Source organism: Onychostoma macrolepis, chromosome 03, assembly GCF_012432095.1.
Source record: "Onychostoma macrolepis isolate SWU-2019 chromosome 03, ASM1243209v1, whole genome shotgun sequence".
NCBI classification, from domain to species: domain Eukaryota; kingdom Metazoa; phylum Chordata; class Actinopteri; order Cypriniformes; family Cyprinidae; genus Onychostoma; species Onychostoma macrolepis.
Genome location: NC_081157.1, coordinates 48948368 through 48954933, shown reverse-complemented (window position 1 = coordinate 48954933; position 6566 = coordinate 48948368).

Genomic DNA, 6566 nt, shown 5'->3' with positions numbered 1-6566 from the left:
AAAAATGTCAAAATATTTCAAAAATTAAAATGAAACTAAACTAACAACAGTTATTGAAAAACTAACTTAAAATAAGTAACCAAAATAAATAGTCATTTTCGTAATCATTACGTTCTCACCCCTTGGCGGAAAAATATATGAGCTGTGTGACAGTTTAGGGCAGGGATCCTCAAATCTGGCCCACGAGATCAACTTTCCTGCAGAGTTTAGCTCTAACCCTAATCAAACACACCTGAGCATGCTAATCAGTGTCTTCAAGATCATTAGAAAATCACAGGTAGGTGAGTTTGATAAGGGTTGGAGATAAACTCTGCAGCAGATTGGCCCTCCAGGGAAAGATTTGAGGAACCCTGGTTGAGGGAAATACCTGTTAATGGCACATCAGGCACATGAGGTTTCCTGACGGGGAGACACAAAGCAGTTTAAAGCACAGCCCTGCACGGGTGCTGTTTGGTAAACGTGTACCAGCAGTAGCCTACATAACAGAACACCCGACCTGTTATCTGACAGCAGCACTAATTTATTTCTGTGCCAGACCAGAACCGTTTGACATAAAGACCGTGAGTTGTGAGCCGAACCGACCCGCATTAATCTACAACATCAGGTAGACAAAAATATTTATTTTCTCATGTAACAAGCAATCAAACCAACATTAGGCAAGTCGGTGCTTTGAAGAGAAACGGACATGCAGCGCAACAGATGATTAACAGAAAAAAATATGAGAACTGTAAACAATACAAAACTTGGTCTAGCATCTTGTGAGCACTCTGCCAAACTTTCAAACAAATATGCATAGGCTAAATTACATCATACACACACTTATAATTCTTCATAAAGAAAAGAACATATTCAAATATGAGCCTTATTATTAAATACGATTGTCATTATTATTGAATTTCATTAGTCCCAGTTATGATTTATGCGCGGCTGTTCACGGAAAAGTGAGCAAAACACGGCAGTAACAATATCATGATTATGGTTAAATAAGAAAAAAATACATATAAACAAATTAGGCTACATTTATTTTCATATATCTCAACACACCATTAGAATATGACATTAAGCGCAACTTGTGTAGATTTATTTAGTAAAAAGGCTTGACTGCTTCCTTTGGTGTGTATTTGTATACTTTTACCATCTAATCAGTCTCAGCATGCGTTAATTGTGTTGTTAAACCCCGGTTTCACAGACAAGGTTTAAGCTTAATCCCAGACTAAAGTTTCAGAATAAAATCCCAGTTTCAACTGAAAGAGACTTGCTCTGACTGATCTTAAAATATATCAGTGCCTTTATTTTGTCTCAAAATGCACACCAGTAATGTTTTTTTCTAAGGCACGTTTATAAAAATTACTTAAATGTCTTAAATTACAAAGCATTTGGACAGCAGAGATGGAGGATCGGCTTGTCAATTTGTGGCAACAGCAGGAGTGTTTATACAACACGTCCTGTAAAACATATTTATTCTCAAGTCTAGAGAGATTTTGCGAGGTTTCCCATGTTCACAGTCAGGACTCTAGGTTGAAAATCTGTTGGTGTGTAGTGTGCTGTCTTTGTCACATCGCGACACACCACACACTATAGTGATTTTTTTTGTCCTCGTGTTTGTGGTCTCTCACATTTTGAAGATCTTATAAGATTTAAAAAATCTTTTAGTGTGTACCCAGCATTAGAAATACCAAGGGTTCACACAAAACAAGGGGAGTCCGCTTTTAGCTATTATGCCGCCCGCAGTTGGAACCAGCTTCCAGAAGAGATCAGATGTGATAAAACACTAGCCACATTTAAATCCAGACTCAAAACTTTGTTTAGCTGTACATTTGTTGAATGAGCACTGTGCTACGTCCGAACAGGGTGTCCACAGATCTTTAATGTAAAATTAAGACCTTAAAGTCTGCGTGAACCGTAAGTTCTCCTCAACCATCACCAGTGTGCAGCATCCACTTGGATGATGCGACGGCAGCCACAGGACCGGTTCATGCTCCCTCTTAAGGTTTATTTATTTGTTTGTTTGCTTAAATGTTTATTTTTGTAAAATGGTCTTTTGTGCTATCCACCACACATGCAAAGTTGGATGATTGCATAACTGCAATAAAGTAATAGGCTAGTTAACAGTTACTTGTTTACATAGGATATATAATGTATTTTATATTATTTAGACATTTAGGCTATAGTTTGACAGAATGTTCTAATTCAACACGCCATGGGAAGTCAGTCTAACTTAATATTTTCTTATATTGTACTTGCTAGTTTTGGTTATCCCTCCCCCCATCCCCACCCCCACAAACTACACCCCTGGTTGAAATTAGAGGTATAAAGATTGCTATAGAATTCAGCAACAAAATCTGATATTACTTGTTGGTCTTTGGAAATGATTCTGTCAATATTAAGTGCGAAAAGAGCTTTCCTCTGACTATTTCTTTTTTCCTAAAAAAAATTCCAAAATTAAGTTCCAAATAGCCCCCCGAGTCTCGGATTATCATGGATGTCACTCATCTTTATACAAACTAATTTATGATCAGATAAGGGAGCAATGGTGTGAGAAATATCTTTCACGTAACTGAGGATAGAAGAAGAAATAAAAAATAAATCAATCCTAGATCTAAAAGACAAAGTTTTATTTGACCAAGTAAAATCCTTTGTATAAGGGTTAAAGAACCGCCATGCATCAGTCAGGGAGCGATCTGTGCAAAGAGAAAAAAATTACATTATTATTCATTCCACCGTCAAGTCTAGGGGGGTATCTATCCAGATAATCATCCATACATCCAGACTTGCTTCCCATCAATCAAAGCGAAAGAGCTGCGGAAGCTTGCTCTCTTGCCCTCCTCCCGTGCCTTCTTCACGAGAGGCCACAGCTTGTCCCGCACTGCTCGATCGTCAGGAGACAGAGGCTCCGAAAGATGCAGCCTGTTGTCAGTTAGAAATTTGCAGCCTTTGGCAGCGCCCCAAATCATGTCACGGATACGACGCAGTGAGAAGAGGATTATGATCGACCTGGCCTTACTATCCGCTCCTTTCAGTCCCAGTCGATGAGCGACATCAACTCTGTCTTGTAGCCCGTCTCCAATTCCAGGAGCGATCTTCTCAAGTATGTTAAGAACCACACTTCGGACATCCTCTCCATCTTTTTCCGCAACGCCATGCAACTTTAGATACCATCTCCAACGGCTACATTCCTGTACACTTGCTTTCAATAAATTGTTTTCCTTTCTCAAAGCATGGACCTCTGATTCCAGATGATTAGGAGCCTCTTTATGAATGCTGACATCCACAATGAGCTGTTGCACCATCGCTGTCAGACTCTTGATTTGTTTTGAGGTTGCCTCGGTGGTAGTTTCGATCACTGAAATCTTTTGAAAAGTCTTGTTGTGCTTTAAAGCCAGCTCGCGTATTGCAGCCAAGACATCTTCATTAGTATCTTCCACTAACGTTAGATTCTGCGCATTTCGATTTTTTCCACTGCTGGCTTCTGAGGAGTATCAGAAAGGGCAGCGACAATAAGCTCATTATCAAAGTCTGGACATGTGACCATTGTGATTCCGTATCTCGCTGGAACTTCAGTCCAGTGCTATAAGCGGCTGATGCTGCATCCTCCAACTAATCAACCGAATCAGACGACATGTTGTCAAGCCAAGCTTGTTTAACTTTCTTCTTTCCTCTTTTTCCCATGCATAAAGATGTCAAAAGGGAATTATATGACTTTTTCACTTATGTCTGCACTATCACCAGTCAAAGCAGTTGGTTATATCACCACTTCACCTTTATTTTCCTGAAGAACAAACACACAACCACCTACAATCGCCACCATCTTGACAACCCCTGTGTGACCGCTCATCTCATCTCTCACACTTCTCGCATACGTGCAATATGTAACGGTTTATTATTAATTTTATTATTAATACTAATTATTTTTATCTATACATAATCAAATCACCATGTAGTTTAATAGATCACTTCAGTCTTTTAATTAGAAGTAGAATTGCAATATGCATATTTAAAGTGTAAATTTTTATATTTTATATTATTTAAATATTTTTAAACACTTGTTTTTTCGCTAGACTTAAAAAGTATGCACTTGTTTTGACAGATCTGAGATCTAAAAATGTCACTACCGGAAATGCTTCAGGACCAGACATGCGCAGTAGCGTTCCAACGACTTTGTTATTGTTTACGTCCTTGAAAACAACCAAACATCAAACAAAAATAAGGGTTACTAACAATCAAACCGCTGCCTCATTCAGTCTCATGTGTGGTGTAAAATATAGTTCATTACTATTGAAAAACTGAAAATATAAACATAATACTTATGTTTATGTAAAAGCTCCTAATGCAAATACAATTAACAGACAACAAATGTTGTTAATAAATCTAAAAAGTATAAAGATAATGTATTAATAAAAAGGTAACATTTGAATAAATAATTATTCAAAGCAAATACAAATATTAACCAAGTAAACAAGGAAACTTATGGCATTGATCTCTCTCTTACTGACTTGCAAGTGGGGATGGGTATTTAATGGTGTTACTACACAGCAAAAAACCCAGAGTGAAATTACATGTGAGACCACACTCAAGAGTGTAAAAGTGTTAAAATAAGAGTGTTAAATTAACACTGAAACAGAGTTAAAGTTAATGACATAATTAAGTGATTAATTGAGTGATGATTGGCCATTATTGAAGACACATGATGTTAATGAGCAGAATCACCAAAGACGAAAATCTAAATTTTTATGTCACCATTATAGTGGTCAGTGTTTGCTTTGGTTTGGCTCTTGACCGTTACATTTTGTAAGGTTAGGTTTTGTTTGGCTGTTATACCTGAGTTATAACAGACAGACAAGCAAAAAGAAAAAAGTAGTGATGGAAAAATTAAGCTTTGCAAAGCACCGAGGCTTCCCCTCAACTGTATCGTAAAAAGGTTCATTACTCGAAGCTTTTCAAGATGGTGCCCACTAACAACATTTGGTCAAAAGGTGGAAAAAGCTGCCTTTGTGTCCCAGATGACCCAGCCATTTTTGGATTGTTTCAGATAATAAATCAGTTTGTGCTATGAAAATAAAACACAGAAAATATTCGCTCTAATAGGTGCCAGTCATTGTTTTACACAATATATGAATAAATGAGTCTGTAAATAAATTTGTGGGGAAAAAAAAAAATAGGCAATATATGATATGCATATATGATCAAAATAAAAGATTATCAGAATGGTCAGCTGAAGTGATTGTGAAGCGCGAATTAATACAAAATGAACATGCACCATACTACATGTACAAATATGTATTCGTATTATGATTTCTTATTAAAGAAGTGAGTGACACTTCAAACTGCGCAAGTGGTTTGTGTTATTTGAAACAGAATACGAAGCAGTCACGTGGTTGTGTGCGAAAACGAAGCTTCGGACGTCACATGTCACATGGTTTTGGCAAAATGAATCAAGCTCCGGTACAGTGCTTCACTGCGAGATGCTTCGTTTTTTTTTTATACAGGCTTCGAAGCCTCGGTGTCGAACGTCACATCACTAGAAAAAAAGTGCTCATATGATGTTGGGTATGTTTTTATATTACAATCATTTGACCTTAATCACCAAACTAATTTAAATCCTAAACCTAAAAGAGTTAGATTTACCTTGTTGATTATAACAGCCCTGTGTGGTTCGACAGCAGGGTTCCTCAAATCTTACCCCGGAGGGCCAATCCACTGCAGAGTTTAGCTCCAACCCTGATCAAACTCACCTACCTGTGATTTTCTAATGATCCTGAAGACACTGATTAGCATGTTCAGGTGTATTTGATTAGGATTACAGCTGAACTCTGCAGAAAAGTGGATCTCGTGGGCCAGATTTGAGGATCCCTGTTCTACAGTATCCACTAATTAAAAGGAAAGTTTATTGAAAGTTGCTCTGATAATTACATAAATGAAAACTTCTTTTAGGCACACACAGAATCAGCATAGGAATCTCAACAACGGTAACAAAAAACATTCAGAAAAACAGATCAACTTTAAACATTAGACAACAAGCTACTAAAAGTTACATAAAAATAAATAAATAAAGGAAATTGCTAAGACAATTCAGTCCATAATTTATTCATGTGGCAATGCATCATGGGAGCCATGGATGAATTTTGATTGGTGGCACCTAGAATGCACTGCAACATGCTTTTTTGATTGTCACCATTGTTGAGATTCACAGGTTGATTCTTGATGTTTGTGTGTCTAAACAAAATATTTTTTTCAAAGATTTTTGAACGAACAAACAATTTTTTAAATTCCCTCAGATTGTATTGAAAATGCTGGGAATCCTATGTTGAAGAATCACAGGGCTGCTATAATCAACAATGTGAATCCAGCTCTAAGATCAGAGATTTGTCTTCTTTTTGCTTGTCTGTCTGTTATAAATCAGTTATAACAGCCAAGCAAAATCTAACTTTCAAAACCTAAGGGTCAAGAGCCCAACTAAAGCAAATACTGACCACTATAATGGTCACATAAAAATTGTGATTTTCATCTTTGGTGATTCTGCTCGTTAACATCAGGTGTCTTCAATAATGGTCAATCTTCACGCCAAT